Genomic DNA, 18,877 nt, shown 5'->3' with positions numbered 1-18,877 from the left:
TCTAATGAAGCATTTGCCAGAACTCTGGGGTCTTAAAGGAGAGAGTTATTTGCAACTAGGATCATGGACAGAAACACATGACCCAATGTGAACTGGTTCCAAGGTTTGTCTGTTGGCTTAGCTGTGACAATGAAATTGGAACCAAAGAGGTCCATCAGGGAAGTAAGGGAAAGGAATAAAAGATGTCCCTTCAGAGAGGTGAGAATCTCAGTATTAGTCTGGGACCAACCCTACAGGAAGCAACTATGTTAATGTCAAATGGGCTTAGAAGTTTACTTCAGGATAACCAACAGAGAGGATGTGTCAAAGCCTGAGGAAAGAGCTTTCAGGGGCTAGAGACTTCTTCAAGAAGATAAAGTGGGGAGGTGGCTAGGATTGGAGTAGGAGGTCTGAAATCCAGGAGGAAATGGGAGGGTTTTGTTTTTTTTTTTTGAGTTTAGAAAGAGATAAAGAACATGCAGAGGACTTTCCTAAAATGCTAAACTTGGAGTCAGAAAGATTTGAATTAGGATTTTGTCTTCGACACACAACCTCTCAGCCTCAGTGTTCTTAAATAGGGATAATAATAACATTTTCTCACAAAATTATTATGAGGGTCAAAAGCGATAATATTTTGGATACATTAAAGCACTATTATTTCTATCGAGGTAAGTAGTAGGTAGTTGTAGTAGTAGCTCTGGCCCAAAGGAGCTATGAATAGCTGTTTCCCAAACTATATATCTCCCACCTCAGGACATGGTGAAGGCTGTGACCTAAGCTCAGAATGAGCTTGCTTCACATTCCTACTTTTCATATCCCCTTCTTTCATGCTCAAGTTTGATGACTCCTCCTCCATGATGCCTTCCTGAACTTCCCAAGTGAAAGTCTTCTTTCTCTCCTCTAGTGTTCCTGGTCTGAGTCCTTCCTTTGAACATACATTCCTTATCCTTGGATTACCCTTATCCACATACATGTTATATATTTCTCACTATAAAGTAATCTCCTTGAGGGCAGGCACAAAGTATTTTTAACTTTTGTAACCCCAGGGGTTAGCAGAGTACCTAGCATCTTAGTAATCACTTTAAAATGTTTGAGTCGTGAATGGACATGTGCTGAGCAAAGAAAAATTCAAGACAGGAAAAGCTAATAAGGATCGTTCAGTCATTTTAAAATCATGTTTGACTCTTTGTGACTTCATTTGACGTTTTCTCTGGAGAGATACTTGAACAATTAACTATTTCCTTCTTCAGCTCATTTTACAGAGAAGAAAACTGAGGTAAATAGAGTTAAATGACCTGCCCAGAGTCACACAGCCAGTAAATGTCTGAGGCTGAATTTAAACTCAGGAGCAGGAATCTTCCTCCTTGAGGTCCAGCACTCTATTCACTGTCACCTAATTGCCTTTAATAGGGAAATACTGAGGGGGAAAACCTTTGTTTACTTTATCAAAATATCTTAATTAGGACTTTAGAAATTTGATAGAAAGAATATATTTAAAATGAGTTGTTAGCTAAATGTAAAGAAACATTATTTATTCATAATAGGCATTTATAAAGCACCAATTATGCAATAGATCGCCTGCCAAGCCAAACACAAAGAAAAGAAATAATGCCTAATCCCTCCCAAAGAACCTATATTCTAACCAGTAGCAACAAAAGTATATAAGAATTATACAAAAAATAACTAAAATAGTTTGGGAGAAATAACACTAATAAAATGAGGAAAGACTAATAAAATCATAGATCTAGAACTAGAAGGGATTCATTTTACAGGTGGGGAAACTCAGTCCCAAAGAAGTTAAGTGACTTTGCCATAGTTGCAAGGTTAGTAAATGTCAGAGGTGGGATTTGAACCCAGCTCCTTTGAGTCCAGAGTCAAGTCTCTTTCCATTCTATCCCCATAATCCCTCATACAGAGCACTAATCTACCAAGTACTGAAGGAAATATCAACGTGAGATGGTGAGATCTTTGCTCTCATAGAACTGATGGTTTAGAAAAGGTAGATATCATAAGTACAGACAAATACCACCCAATACTGTATCATGAGCATATTAGAAAGATGCAAAATTCTATGCTATGAACTATGTAAGGACTGGAAGTGAGAAGCAGGGGAAAATAAATTTTGATATACTTTGTATATACAAAGATATACTTTGGCTAAAACATAGAATTTACACTAGCATCTTAAGATAGGACAAAAAAAGTTAGGATGGCAGTAGGGTTCTGAATGCCAGAGAACTGATTCACTAGCATGAGTTTTTAAAAAGAAAGAAAATATGAGAAAGAACAAATATTTAAAAGATGAAGATGAAGAATAAAATAATCCCATAGAAATAGCGTCAGGAGCACTGAAGTTCAGAATTCCCAATCTGACTGACTGACTGACTGAACTGACAGAATCAGTTTTTAAAGCTATTGTTGAGGGAAAAAAATCTGAGAAGATACTTCTGAGATTGGAGAGAAAGCTATTTTTTAAAAAGAAAGTTTGTTTCTTTTTTTTTCCTACCAATGAAAATTCCGATTTAAGATTCTGCTTCTGATTCATATTGACAGCCAAGTAAATCTGTTAACCGCTTATTAATATTTGTAATTGTATAACTAAATGTTGTACAGAAGATGCTGTCTAGCATATAGAGATTTTCTTTTCAGGAGATATTCCTACCAATAATTCACTAATACAATTCTAGTCTCAGTTCCAATTCTTTTATTAAGGAAATGTTCACTCTGGCAAGGATAAAAAAAAAATTAACAAGGAGGATAAAGTATTTTATGATGGACAATTAAAGGGTACAGTGAATAGAGTAACTAGGCCAAAAGTGAGGAAGACTCATCTTCTTGAGTTTAAATCCAGCCGTGTGACCCTGGGCAGGTCACTTAATCCTGTTTTTTTATCTCCTCATCTTGGAGAAGAAATTGGCAAACCAATTCAGTATCTTGCCAAGAAAACCCCAAATGAGATCACAAAGAGCCTGATATCACTTAAAAATGATTGAACAACAACAAAAGTATGAAGCAATGATAAAAGAGCATCTGGCTGCTCTCAGTAAGTTCTAGTTATCAGTTCAACAGTACTTGAAAACCTGTAAACTGGAGAGGCCATAGGCCTGCAGTTGAGCAAGTATTCTCCCAGTTTTTGAAAAAAGGTTCTGTCTTCAGGATAAAGCCCCATTATGTTCACTTTGATGCCTGGATAATTCAAGAGTACATTATTAAAGGGATAACACTTTTGAGCATTTAGAAAAAGAGATAACGATCACTAAGATATTTTGCTTTCATCAAGAACAAATCATGTCAGACTAACCTCATATCCTTTTCTGACTGAGTTGCTAAGCTGATAGGTCAGAATAATATTGTAGATATAGATTAGCAAGATTTTAGAACAATATGAAGTCTCCTGTGTTTCTCTTGTAGCAATGATAGATATAAATAGGTTAGAACAGTTATTCTCAAAATGTGATGTGGAAACTCCTGAGCCTCTCCAAGGCCTTTCCAAGGGATCCACATAGTCAAAGATATATTTTATAATATGTATTATATATTTATATAGTTATTATAATACTTTTTGATAATCATTTTAATTTCTAATATAGTAGCCATTAATATTATAATAGTATATCAATAGTACTTAGTCAACATCAATTATTATATAGTACACAAAAATTAAACTCATTGAGGCAAAGTCCTCAATAATTTTGAACAGTTCAAAGGAGTCCTTAGAGAAAAAACTTTGAGAATTGTTGGATTATGTATCACATGTAGACTTGAATCTGATTGTATAGCCAAACGAGGATTCAACTGGAGTTAGCTCAAACCAATTTAGGAAAGCCAAAAGTTAAATTTTCAGTGTGAATATTTCCATTCCAGAAATCAGCAAACACTACAACTAATGCTGGATTTACCATTTTGTTAATTACCTAGACTTCTAAAAGTTATGGAAAATATGTTAATAACTCCAATTCAACTTAAAAATTAGTTTGCATATATCCCCTGCCTCCAGTTAAGCATTTACTAGGAAATTACTAGAACAGTAGTAGTTCTCAAAGAGTCATTATTTTCCTCAAGGAGCAGAACCAGGAATACATTGTACACAATAACAGCAAGAATGTGTAATGATCAACTATAAAAGGCTTGGTTCTTCAATGTAGTTCAGTGATCCAGGCAATCCCAATAGACTTTGGACAGAAAATATCATTTGCATCCAGAAAAAAAAAAAAAAAAACTAAGGAGATTAAATATAAATCAACACATGTTATGTTCATTTCTCTTTTCTATTTTGTTTTTTTTTTTAATCTCTCCCATGGTCTTTTCCTTTTGCTCTCATTTTTGTCTCCCAACATAATTATAAAACAATGTGTATTAAAAATAAATAACCCCCCAAAAAATTAACCTTGAGGAAGAGCTCAGTTGAAATGACCCAGGGATAAATTCTTAGTCTTGTGTTATTCACCATTTTAACAAATGCCTTGAATTAAGTTAGATGTAAAGGACACAAAGCTGAGAGGAATAACTCATATGTTGAATAATACTGAGTAAGTATCTGGAAAGATCTCAAAAGCTAGGATAATGGACCAAATCTAATAAGATAAAATACAGTAAGGATAAACACATAATGCTACACTTAGGCTCAAGTACAGGTCAGAGGAAACAAGGCATAACAAAAGTTCCTATGGGGAGAAGAAAGGTTTAAAAAGGTTTTGGTGAAATGCAAGCTTACAAGAGTCAGAAGAATGACAGCAGACAAAAAAATCTGGCTCAAATTCAAAATTGGTTTAGGAAGAGGAAGAGTGTTCAGGATGACAGATACGTACTTTGTCCCGGTCAAACTATATTCAAAGCATTGTGTTCAGTTCTTAGTGCCACATTGTAGGAAGCATTGCGACATACTGAAACATAGCAAGGAGAGGTCTATCAAGATTATAAAGAGATTTTAGTTGAAGAAAATGGTTTAGAGAAGAAGAAGGTCAGGGTGTAAACGAGCTGTTTTTTAGATTTTTGAAGGAGCTCCCAGAAAATATAATTGTCCCAAAATGGAATGATTTTTTGAATGGCAGTGAATTTCTCACCACTAAAAATTTCAATTGGACACAAAAATATCATTCTTTAAGGCTGCAGCTGGATATATTCATATTTAAGTAAAGATTAGCGTGGCTAGCAGCATTGAAGGACTATTGTTTCATGTGATAGAAAAGTGTATATCTAAAACCAAAAGCTAGCATTATTTGCAATGGTAAAACACTAGATTCTTTCAAGATAAACAAACACAGTACTAAAGAAAGTATGTTCCCTTTCCTCAGGGTTATTTGTTATAGATCTAAAAATGCTGCTAATAGCAATAAAATAAGAAAAAAAACATTAAAGGCAGAAATGTAAGCAAAAGAGAGATAATTATCTCTACTTATTATTTCAATTGGAATACCTCTCCCCACCTCAGTTGTACATGTCACAAAAATTGACCCTATATTAGGACAAACAAATGTGGAAAAGCAGAAATATTAAATGCAGATCTTTTCAGATCATGTTGCAATAAAAATTATAGTCAATAAAGGGCATTGGAAACATATATTAAAATCAATTGGAAACTAAGTCATCTAATCCTAAAGAATGAATGGTTAAAAACAAATTAAACACAAGGTTTTGCAAGGGTGAATGTGGAAAATGTTGCATATATTTTGAAAATTAAATGCTTTAAAATTTTTTAAGAAAATAAATTTTTTGATGCCAAAAAAAAGAATCAATTAAAAACTAGTTGAAACTATCAACAGGGGCAGCTAGATGGAGCAATAGATAGAGCACCAGCCCTGAATTCAGGAGGACCTGAGTTCAAATCTGATCTCAGACACTTAACACTTTCTAGTTGGGCAAGTCACAATCCCAATTGCCTCAGAAAAAAAAAAAAAGAAACTATCAACAACTTCAGCAAAGTTGCAATTCCAAAACAAATCTATATAAATAATCAATATTTCAAAAAAAGAGAGACAAAGAAAATTCCATTTAAAATAATTGCAGACAATATAACATACATGGAAGCTAAGAAAAATCCAGGAACTATATGAACACAATAACAAAATACTTTTCACACAAAAACAGACAATTAGAGAAATAGTAATTATTCATGGGTAGGTTGAGTCAATATAATAAAAAATCAAAATTCTACTTAAATTAATTTATTAATTCAATATCATACCAAACTAACACAAATTATTTTATAATGATAGAAAAAGAAAAAAATCATCTAAGAGAATAAAAGGTCAAGAATATCAAGGGAATCATTGGAGGAAAATGTGAAGGAAGGTGACATAGTAGCATCAAATTTCAAACTGTATTACAAAGCAATAATCATCAAAACAATCTGGGAGTGACTTAATAAAAATAATAGATTAATGGAATTGATTAGATATACAATACATAGTAGCAAATTGCCATAATAATTTGGTATTTGGTAAACCAACAAATCCAAGTTTGGGGGACAAGAACTCAGCATTTGACAAAACTTGCTAGGAAAATTAGAGAATAGTTTTGCAGAAGCTGGGTATAGGCAACCCCATATGCTGAGATGAGGTCAAGATGAGTTCATAACTTGGATATAAAGGGTGCTGTAAGCAAATTAATGGAGCATTGAATACTTTATCTGTAAGATCTATGGATAAGGGAAGAATTTATGACTAAACAAGAAATAAAAGTATTATGGAAGATAAAGTGGATAATTTTGATTACATTAAATTAAAAAGGTTTTGTGCAAAGTCAATGCAACCAATATTAAAAAGAAAGCAGAAAACTGGGAGAGGGGATGGAATTATAAGAAGATTTTCTGCTAAAGGTTTTATTTTTCAAACATATAGAGAACTGGGTCAAACATATAAGAATTCAAGTCATTCCCTAATTAAGAAATGATTATAAGGTATGAATAGGCAATTTTTAGAAGAAGAAATCAAAGTGATTTATAGTCATATGAAAAAATGTCCTAAATCATATGATTAGAAAAATACATCTTAAAACAACTTTGAGGTCTCACTTTATACCTCTCAGATTGGCTAGTATGACTGAAAAGAAAAATGATAAATGTTGGAGGAGGTGAAGCTGTGAACTAATCCAAACATTCTAGAGAACAATTAGGAACTATACTCAAGGAATATATTTTATATTATAAAATATAAACCCAGCAATACCATTATTAGTTCTTTACCTCAAAGATAGCAAAGGAAAAGGAAAAGGTCCTATGTGTGCAAAAATATTTATAGTAGCTCTTTTTGTAGTAGCAAAGAATTGGAAAATGACAGAATGTCCATCAACTATGAAATGGCTAAAAAAGCGTACATATAATTATAATGGAATCTAAATGCAGATCAAAGCATACTTTTTTTGCTTTTTTTCTTTATTTATTCCATATTTTCTTTGAAACACGGCTAATATGTAAAAAAATGTTTTTCATGACTTATCATGCATAATCTATATCAAATTGCTTGCATTCTCAAAGACAGGTCAAGAAAGGGAACAAGACGAAATTTGGAACTCAAAATTTAAAAAAGGCAAATGTTAAATTTTTTTTATATGTACTGAGAAATATTTAATGAAATAAATAAAAATATATTGGGGAAATAAATGAAACATCTCCCCACCCAAGTGATCAGAGAAGAAACTAATTAAAACAGTTAATAGTTTCTGTACAATTAAAAAGCTACAAAATAAAGCCACAAAATTGAAGAACATTTCAGTATGACAATCATAAAACCCAAAGGGAAATAATAAAAGCAAAAGTCTCATTGAAAATAATTACAAAAGCATAAAATATCTGGTACTACTAAACTACTACTACTACTAAACTACAAACTACTAAAGCATATTTAGTATACATACATACATGCATATTTACAAAAATATATGTAAATACAAATTAAGAAATAATGAATAACAGCTAATGAAAAGGTATTCTTTGCTCATAGTTGGGCTGCCCCCAATATAATAAAAAATACTTTAATTAATTTACAGATTTAGTGCTTTACTAATCAAGCTGCCAAGGAGATATTTTCTAGAGCTAAATAAAATAATAATAAAATTCATTCAGATTAGCAAGGTAATCAATCCTCAAGATAATTCATTTTTTAAAATTGAATGTATGTCAATGGAACATATTAGATAAGGAAAAATCAGGAGCAACTGGACATAATAATCTCATATTTGATACAGCCCAAGAACATGAACTGGGGGAGAACTAATTTCCTCTTTGACAAGAATTGCTAGGAAAAGGAATAGGGATTTGACAGATACTAGATGTAGATCAACATGAATGAAGGTAAAAGTATTTGTTGAACTTTTCCTATGTGCCACGCACTGTGCATAAAAATATAAAAAGCAAGAGATTCCTCAAGGTGTTTTAATCTTAATAGGGGATGATCTCACACACACACACAAGAGACTGGTGGCCAGAGAGGATTGTTATGGACTGGGATTATCATAGTGGATGGAGTGGATGGATAGAGCAACTAATGAACAAAAAAATAATTAGTGCACATAATACTAGGTTATGTGCTTTTTTCATCTTTTTACTTTCATCATCTTGATAGTATGATTTAACATCTCAAAATGCTCATCTGATCTACAGTACCTCCGTGGTTTTTTGATCCCATTTTTGTAGTCCCTCGACTTTCCCTAACCCTTTTCCCTATGGTGCAAATGTCAACCCACTCATTTCTTCCTATGCTGTGTTATAATTTTCAGTTTCTTCTCATATGACTATCACAGGAGGTCCATACAATATTATGAGAGCCTTCTTCTAGAGTTCTTGAAGTTTCATGAATACCAAAACTTGAGTTACCCTTTGCTTTCTTATGTGATTGGCCTTTTCTCCCCATCTTTGTTTCTATATTTCTCTGATAACATACTTTATTTTGCTTCTCCTATACAATTCCTTGTATATCTATGTCCATGATTCCATTGACTTTTGGGTGATCCTCGATTTCAATTCTTCAGAGACTGTGGCAATCTATTATACATAGATACATATACTGTATAATATCACTGGAATTATTGTCATTAAAAACATATTCAGGAAGAAGTGAGAAAGTGAGAAAGCAATTTGATGTTTCATTAATGAAAGCACAATTTCCACACAAGTAAGGTTTTCATCCCATTGTACTCTATACTGGTCAAAAAATCGTTAAGAGTAGGTGCCTACGTGCCACATTTTTATAATTTATAATTACATTGATAAAATGGAGAAGAGTGACCAGAATAATAATAACTCAAAATCAAGGAATTGAAATGCTTATACTAAAGGAATTTTGAATGTTTAACTTGGGAAGAGAAACATTGAGGAGGTGGGGCAAAGGAAGAAGAAATGGTAGCTGTTAAATATTTAAAGATTTGCTATATGGAAAAGGTATTATTCTCAATTTTGATTCATTTCAGCAAGCAGAAAGTGATCAAATGAATAGAATTTTCATCTCTATATATAAGTAAAAATGCCCTAGCACAAAAACTGCAAGTCTCCATGCAGATACCTCATTGCTATAGAAGATAACCAATACTCCATGAAAAAAGTTTCTTTTTTCTATTGAACAAATGATGAAAACAAATAAACAAAAAACATTTAAATCAACTCTTCTATTTGCCTTTCTGAGGATAATCTTTGATGTACAATTTTCTTTTTAATTCTGGCTTCACTTATAATAAATATATCAAGAAGCACATGATTTAGTATGTCTACTTATTGCTAGGGTAGAGCCAAGATGGTGAAGAATAGACAGGGCTTTGTCTGAGTTCTTTCTGGCTACCCTCAGATCAACACCAGATCAAGCCTCTGAAAGGGTTTTGGAGTGACAGAATCTACAAATATTTGGAGTGTAAAAAATTTCCAGCAGAAAATATCTTGGAAGAACTTCAGGAAAGATTTGTCTCAATTGGGCAGTGGAGGAAGGGGGTTGCAAGCAGCCAAGTGCAGGACAACACAATGCAGTACAGGGAGACCCAAGTCTGAAAGGCTTTCATGCTGAGGGAATCCAGTGGGAGGCTTGTAGCCAAAATACAGCAGTGTTGGCTACTCTGTCCTGGGTCAAAAGCCAGTGGATCAGCAGACTAGCTGGAAGACCTCCAACACAGCTACAGAAGGCCCCTGAACCCCAGTGTTACTAGGGACTCAGCCATGTCCACTCAGAATGGGAAAAGAAGCCAACAGCACTAGCTCCCAGGGAAGTGTGAAATCGCTGAAGTATATAGAAGAAGCATGAGTCAATTTACCCTTTGCCCTAAAAACAGACCTCAATCTTTAAAAATAAGACAAAAAAACAAAAAGAGCTCTAATCATAGATAGGGAAGAACAAACTTCAAACCCTGAGGACACTAAAGGCAAAACAGCTCCAGATAAAGCCTCAATGGGTGATGCAAGTTCATCTCCATCTCACAAGATTCTCGGAAGAATTAAAAAATGACCTTAAAAGAGAGTTAGAAGAAAAAATGGGAAAAGGAAATGAGAGTTCTGGAAAAGAAAACACAGAAATTGAAGCAAACCATTTCTTAAAGAATAATTTTGGTAAAATAGAAAAAGAAAACAACTCCTTGAAAAACAGAATTTCTCGAATGGAAAAAAAAAAAAAAAAAAAAAAAAACAATGAACAAAACAACTCATTTAAAAGTTCAATTGGCCAAATGCAAAAAGAGATAAAAAAGCTAACTAAGCTAATTGAAGAAAATAATTCACTAAAAATTAGAATTGAACAAATGGAAGCCAATGACTCAATGAGACATCAAGAATCAGTCAAACAAAACCAAAGAAAGAAAGAAAGAAAGAAAGAAAGAAAGAAAGAAAGAAAGAAAGAAAGAAAGAAAGAAAGAAAGAAAAAAGAAATAGAAAAAATTGCAAAATACCTCATTGGACAAGCAGTTGACCTAGAAAATGGAACCAGGAGAGCCAATTTAAAAATTATTGGACTACATGAAACTCAGGATGAAAAAAGAGCCTAGACAACATCTTTCAAGAAATCATTAAGAAAAACTGCCCTGATGTGTTAGAATCTTTACAAAATATTAAGTCATTAGAGTTGATAGAGAAAATAATTATCTAATTTAGCATGGTTCAGTATCCTCGATCTGATCTTACAAGGAGATGTTTTGGGCCAGAACCTGAAACAAGGTACTAAGTAGAACTAATTCCTCCCTTGGAGGGGAGGGGTAAACCTTTGGGAGATGAAATATAAGAAGCGAACTCAGTCGGGACTTCAGCAGAATTAGATTGGAGAGGAGCATGCTGGGACAGACACAAAGCACTCTGGGAGATTGAGAGTCCGAAGCCTTCTCTCAGAGGCAAGACACATTCACCTTTGTGCTGAATTGGAGGCTGAAGAAAGCAGAGGCAGAAGCAAAAAACAAAGCTGCAAGAGCTCTTGGAACCAAGCAGAGAGATAGGACTCTAAGCTAACCAGGCTATTTTGGAGGAAGCAATAAAAGATCTGAACTTTTAACACCTGGCTGCATTGGAGTGATTATTACTTTCAACTGAAATTAAGGCTGCCTCCAGAAAACCTCCCCAAGAAACCTGCTCTCCCAGAGAGAACTATTATATTTTAAAGAAGAAAAACACCGCACTGATGTCCTAAAACCAGAGGGTAAAATAGTCTTTGAAAGAATTCACCAATTACCTCTTAAAAGGGACCCCAAAATGAAAACTCCAAGGAATAGATATAGCTCAATTTCAGAACTATCAGATCAAGGAGGTAATATTGCAAGCCAGCCAGAAAGAAACAATTCAAATATCGTGGAGCCACAATCAGGATTACCCAGGACCCAGCAGTTTCCACTTTAAAGGATTGAAGGGCCTGGAATCTGATATTCCAAAAGGCAAAGGAATTGGATTGCAGCCAAGAATCAACTATCCAGCAAAAATTAAGCATTATCTTTCAGGGAAAAAGATGGACATTCAATGAAACAGGTGAATTTCATTTATTTCTGATGAAAAAAAAGAGCTGAACAGGATGATTTCAGAGAGACCTGGAGAGACTTACATGAATTTATGCTAAGTGCAATGAGCAGAACTAGGAGATTATTATATACGGCAACAACAAGACTATACAAAGATCAATTCTGATGAACATGGCTCTCTTCAACAATGAGATAATCCAAATCAGTTGCAATTGTTCAGTAATAAAGAGAATCATCTACACCCAGAGAGATAACTATGGGAAATAAGTGTGGACCACAACATAACATTTCCACTCTTTCTGTTATTGTTTGCTTGCATTTTTGTTTTCCTTCTCAGGTTTTTTCCTTTCTTTCTAGATCCAATTTTTCTTGTGCAGCAAGATAAGTATAAATATGTAGACATATATTGGATTTAACTTATATTTTAACATAATTAAGATGTATTGAACTACCTGCCATCTAGAGGAGGGAGTGGGGGAAGGAAGGAAAAATTTAGAACAGAAGATTTTGCAAGGATCAATGTTGAAAAATTACTTATGTGTATGTTTTGTAAATAAAAGGCTATAATAATAATTTAAAAAGCAATACATCTGAGTGGGAAGACTTTGGACTTCTTTGGACCACAGTGACCTGATCTGTAAAATGGAAAGTTTATATTAAATTAATTGACATCTCTAAACAAAAAAAAAAGAAAGAAAGAAAGAAAGAATAGACCAGAGCTAAACAGAAAACTTAATCTTCAAATTCGGAACTCAAGAGAATAATAAAAAGGTAAAAAGAAAATTTAAAAAAAAACTGTTCTTAGGGGAAGTTTTATATCTCTAGATGCTTGCTTGCATAAAATAGAGAAAGAGAAGATCAATGAATTGGGCATGCAACTAAAAAAAGCTAGGAAAAAAACAAATTAAAAACCCCCAATTAAATACCAAATTTGAAATTCTGAAAACAAAAGGGGAGATTAATAAAACTGAAAGTAAGAAAACCATTAAACTAATAAACAAAACTAAAAGTTGGTTTTGTGGAAAAAAAGACCAACAAAATAGATAAACTTTTAGTTAATTTGATTAGAAAAAAGAAAAGAAGAAAATCAAACTGTATAAAAAATGAAGAGTGAACTTTCCACCAATAAAGAAGAAATTAGAGCAATAATTGAGAGCTATTTTGCCCAATTGTTTGCCAATAAATATGATAATCCCAAGTGAAATGGATGAAATTGGAAATATAGTTTGCCCAAATTAACGAAGGAAGAAAAAATTACTTAAATAATCCCATTTTGGAAAAAGAAATTGAATAAACCATTAATCAACTTCTTAAGAAAAAAACTCCAAGGCCAGATGGATTTATATATGAATTCTATAAGCATTTAAAGAACAATTAATTCCAACGGTATGCAAACTTTTGGAAAAATAAGGAAAGAAGGAATCCTACCAAATTCCTTGTAGGACACAAATATGATCCTAAACCAGTAGGATCAAATCAGAGAAAGAAAATCATAGATCAATTTCCCTAATGAATATTGATGCAAAAAATCTTAAATAAAATGTTAACAAAGAAATTACAGCAAGTTATCACCAGGATAGTACACCATAACTAAGAAGGTCATACCAGGAATGTAGAGCTAGTTCAATATTATGGAAACTATTAGAGTAATTAACTATATCAATAACCAAACTAACAGAAATCATATTATCTCAATAGATGATTATCTCAATAGATGCAGAAAAAGCATTTGATAAAATCCAATATCCATTCCTATTTACAACACTCATGATTATAGGAACAAATGGAGTTTTCTTTAAAAAGATCAGGAGCATCTATTTAAAATCATCAGCAAGCATCATATGTTATGGGGATACACTAGAACCATTCCCAGTAAGATCAGGAGTGAAACAAGTTTGCCTCTTATCATCATCACTATTCAATAGTATATTAGAAATGCTAGCTTTAACAATAAGAGAAGAAAAAGAAATTAAAGGGAATTAGAGTAAGTAATGAGGAAACCAAATTATCACTTTTTGCAGATGATATGATGGTATACTTCAAGAATCAATCAAAAAACTATTTAAAACAATTCACAACTTTAGCAAAGTTGCAAGATACAAAATAAATACACATAAATCATTAGTATTTCTAAATGTTACCAACAAAGTCCAGCAACAAGAGATACAAAGAGAAATTTTAATTAAAATTGTTGGAGATAATGTGAAATATTTAGGAGTCTACCTGCCAAGACAAAGTCAGGAACTATATGAACACAATTACAAAACACTTTTCACACAAAGTCAGATCTAATCAAATGGAAAAATTTCAAGTACTCATGGATATGCCAAGCTAAAATAATAAAAATGACAATTCTGTCTAATTCAATCTACTTATTCAATGTCATGCCAATCAAACTCCCAAGAAATTATTTTACAGAGCTCGAAAAAATTAACAAAGTTCCTCTGGAAGAACAAATGATCAAGAATTTTAAGGGAATTAATGAAAAAAATTGCAAATGAGGGTGGTCTAGCTGTACCAGATTTAAAACTTTTTTATAAACCAGTGGTCATCAAAACCATTTGGCATTAGCTAAGAAATAGAGCAGTTAAACAGTGAAATAGGTCAGGTTCATAAGACACAATAATCTAGTGTTTGATAAAGCCAAAGATCCCAGTTCCTTGGATAAGAACTCAGTATTTGACAAAAATTGCTGGGAAAATTGGGAATTAGTCTTATGAGTTCAAATGTTGGAGTTCTTGTTCTTCTCAAAACACTGCCGGTTTAGCTTAGAGCCCTCCGGATGTCTCCAAATCCAAAGGTTCTGTCCTTCAGCCTCTGCCTCTGCTTTCTTCAGCCTCCGACCAACAGAGAGATGCAATGAATCTCTTGTCTCCTTCTCTTGGGGCTCAGCTAGCTTTCTGGTGAGTCTTTCAGACCATCTTGGTCTCAGTGGGGGGCGTGCAGGGGCTCAGCCACCAGCTACAGTGGTGTGAGATGAAGATGAATCTGGTTGTCCACTGAACTCTCCACTCGTAGCTTTATCCTCTGAAAACTCTTCGTCTGCCACCAGCCAGCCAAGTGGAATATATTCTGCCTTGCCTCAGAAAGAGGGCTTCTGGCGTAATTCTGCTGAAATCCGTCAAAGTGCTCTCTGCACCAGAGTCGCTCCTCTCGAGTCCAGCTGAACTCTCCTCTGCGACCAGCCAGCCAAGAGGAAAAATGTATTCTGGAATGGCTCTCTCGCCTTATATGTGAATCTTCTGAGAGAATGGGATTATGGATTTTCTCCCATAGTGCTCTCTGGCCCAAAGAGCTTTAAGGGAGGTGTGAACTCCCTTGAAGTTAAAAAGTTTACTTTGTGAAGCTGGCATACTTGTGAACTCCAATGAGTAAAGGTGTGAACACAAGCCTTGTATTAATTAGTTCTACTTAGTACCTTGTTTCAGGTTCTGGCCAAAATCTTCTTGTAAGATTAGATCAACTCTAATTAGTTAGCAGTTAGTAAGGATTCCAACAAATTAGTATTGCAGAAAACAGGCACTGACCACATCTAACACCCTATACCAACATAAGGTTGAAATGGGTTTATGATTTAGACATAAAAAGTGATACTAGGGGAAGCTAGGTGGTACAGTGGATAGCACATCAGCCCGTAAGTCAGAAGGACCTAAGTTCAAATCTGGCCTCAGACACATAACATTTCTGAAGCTGTGTGACCCTGGGTAAGTCACTTAACCCCAATTGCCTCAGCAAAAAAAAAAAAAAAAATGATACTACAAATACATTAGAAGATCAAAGGATAGTTTATCTCTCAGATCTATGGAGAAGGAAGGAATTTTCAGCCAAAGAAGAACTAGAATACATTGTGAAATGCAAAATGGATAATTTTGATTATATTAAGTTAAAAAGCTTTTGTACAAACAAAAACAATGCAAACAAGATTAGAGGGAAGTAAAAAGTGGAAAAAAATTTTACACCCAAGGATTCTGATAAAGGCCTTATTTCTAAAATATGTAGAGAATTGACCCAAATTTATAAGAATTCAAGCCATTCCTCAGTTGATAGTCAAAGGACATAAACAGACAATTTTCAAATAAAGAAATTAAAGCCATTTCTAGTCATATGAAAAAGTGCTCTAATTTACTATTGATCAGAGAAATGCAAATTAAGACAACTCTGAGGTACCACTTCACATCTCTCAGATTGGCTAAGATGACAGGAAAAGATAATGACAAATGTTGGAAGGGATGTGGGAAAACTGGGACACTAATACATTGTTGGTAGAGTTGTTAAATGATCCAACCATTCTGGAGAGCAATTTGGAACTATACTGGGCCCACAGAGATGTCTGAAATTGATATTAAAGGAAGGAGAGGGACCCACATGTGCAAAAATGTTTGTGGCAGTTCTTTTCCTAGTGGCAAGGAACTGGAAACTGAGTGCATTCCCATCAGTGGGGAATATCTGAATAAGCTATGGTATATGAATATAATGGACTATTATTGTTCTATAAAAAAAAACAAGCAGCAGAATGATTTCAAAAAGATCTGGAGAGACTTAACATGGACTGATGCTGAGTGAGTGAAGTGAACACAAACAGGAGATCATTATACACAGCAACAAGAAGGACATAGCTCTTTCCAGCTGTGAGATGATTCAGGCCAGTTTCAATGGTCTTGTGATGGAGAGAGTCATGTGGGGACTAAGTGTATTTCACAACATATTATTAACACTTGTTATTGTTTGCTTACACTTTGTTTTCTTTCTCATTTTTTCCCTTTTTTTGATCTGATTTTTCTTGTGCAGCATGATGATTGTGGAAATATAGAAGAATTGTACATGTTTAACTTATATTGGATTACTTGCAATTCAGGGGAAGGGTGAGGGAAAGGAGGGAGAAAAAATTTAGAACACAAGATTTTGTAAGGGTAAATGCTAAAAACTACCTATGCATACATTTTGAAAAAAAAAAGCTTTTTTAAAAGAAGAAAGGCATAATATAAAAGAAATATTGAGAAAAAATTATTTAAAAACAAATGATATCCATAAAATTATTTTTTTAAAAGACAATATTGTTGTAACTTTATAAAATGTTGTATTGGTTCTATTCATTTCATTTGTCTTTATTTCATGCAAATCTTTCCATGTTTTTCTGAAGTCATTGAGTGCATCATTTCAAATAGCAGAACTTTAGTCCATCACAGACCTAAACTACAACTCATTTAGAGTCATTCCCCAATTGATGGACACCCATGCAATTTCCAGTTCTTTGCCACCCCAAATAGAGCTGCTATAAACATTTTAGAACATATAAGTTCTTTTCTTTTTTTTCTAATCATCTTTGGAAATAAACTTAGTAGTGTTATTGCTGGGTCAAGGTATATAGGCATTTTAATAACTCTTTGGCTATAATTCCAGATTGCTCTACAAAATGATTGCATCAACTCACAGATCTACCAACAATGAATTAAGATCCCAATTTTGCCACATCCCCTCCAATATTTAAAATGTGGTGGCCTGGGGTTCAAGAACTTTTTTTATAAACATAGGAGAAAGGCAGCAAGGTGGCACTGTAGATAGAGCATCGGCTCTGAAGTCAGGAGGACCTGAGTTCAAATCTGGTCCCACTTAACACTTCCTAGCTGTGTAACCCTGGGCAAGTCACAACCCCAATTGCCTCAGCAAAACAAACAAATAAATAAGTATAAGAGAAAATGAGAAATAACCTAGATGTGTAACAATTGGAAAATTGCCAAATAAATTATGTTATATAAATGTTATAGAAACATAAAAATTATTTGTACCTATGTAACAAAGGTAATTTGTTTTTGTTTATTTAATAATTTGATTTCAAATATGAAAATAAAAAGATTAATTTAAAATGACAAATCATTTATCATCCATTTAAAATAAAAACAAACAAATATAGCTTATATGACAGGGAAATTGAATTGAAAGTTCCCTTAGCATTTACTTACGGAAGATTAACATAATCAATAGAAATTTCCAGAAAATTGCAGTAAGACCAATTCCAAGTCTAGCCCTTAGTTAATTATTACTAGAATCTTTTAAATTAATAGAATCTTTTTAAAAAAAACTATCATTCAGCAAAATCAAGGTACCAGGCACAAAATACTCCCTTTTCCAGCAATAATACTTCTATTTGAGGAGTGATCATTCAGCTTTGAGAATGGATCTTTTGACTTACTTGTCCTGAACTTCAACTGTTTCTTATAGTGGTCAGAGCCTTCACAAAGCTTGTCAGACTTCTGGAAATGAGGAAAATGGATATCAGTAACTATGGAACTTGATACTTGGACTAGTACCCACTTTGCAGACTAAAAACTCATATCTTGAGACCTTGACTTTTCACTCTCACATCATATTTAATCATTAACTTTGCATAGTGAGAAAGGTCATAACATCTTGAAAAACCTCTCCTCTAGTGAATATTTTTTAAGAGAGAAAAATAAGTCTGTAAAAAGAATATTGTTTCTAAAATATCAACCTTCAATTCAATGGACATAGTATATTTCCTTTTTTTCATACTTCCTTGGTTTTTTTTTTTTTTTTAACACTTTTTTCCCCATGGTCTACTTTCTACAAAGTACTAATCTAGAAAAGGATTAGTTGGATGAACAATTTAATTTAATTCCATTCAGTTCAATTCCACTCAATACAATTCACTAAAACTTAATAAACATTTATTTGGATATAGAATACCTTGCTACACACATGTAGAGATGCAGAGTATAGGTATGACAGTTGCTACCTTCACAGAACTTGCAGTCCATTTAAAAATGACATATACCAAATATAACATATAACAAACTTCAAGTGTGGAACATTTACATAAGACTCACACTTTGTGCTTGATTGAAGAAAGGGCAGGGTGGGGAGTGCTTTAGAGACACAGAGACATATACATGAGGTTCCACAAGCTCTTTGGGGGATGACCCATAGAAGGCAAGCATGCAAGGGAAATCTAGCTCCTCAATATGTCCCT

The 18,877-nt window shown here is 33.6% G+C and overlaps 1 protein-coding gene across 1 annotated transcript in view; it reads right to left on the bottom strand.

Moving 5' to 3' along the window:
- The window catches only part of DDC (dopa decarboxylase), a 102,951-nt gene extending 84,779 nt beyond the window's left edge, over positions 1–18,172 (bottom strand). Inside the window, exon 1 of the mRNA XM_051984196.1 lies at positions 18,080–18,172. The gene's annotated coding sequence lies outside the window, so the exon portion shown is untranslated. The remainder of the gene's footprint in view (positions 1–18,079) is intronic.
- Between the last annotated feature and the right edge of the window lie 705 nt (positions 18,173–18,877).

Source organism: Antechinus flavipes, chromosome 1 (genome assembly GCF_016432865.1).
Source record: "Antechinus flavipes isolate AdamAnt ecotype Samford, QLD, Australia chromosome 1, AdamAnt_v2, whole genome shotgun sequence".
NCBI lineage: Eukaryota > Metazoa > Chordata > Mammalia > Dasyuromorphia > Dasyuridae > Antechinus > Antechinus flavipes.
The sequence above is the reverse complement of the archived record's forward strand: the minus strand, read 5'-3'. Positions and strand labels throughout refer to the sequence as shown.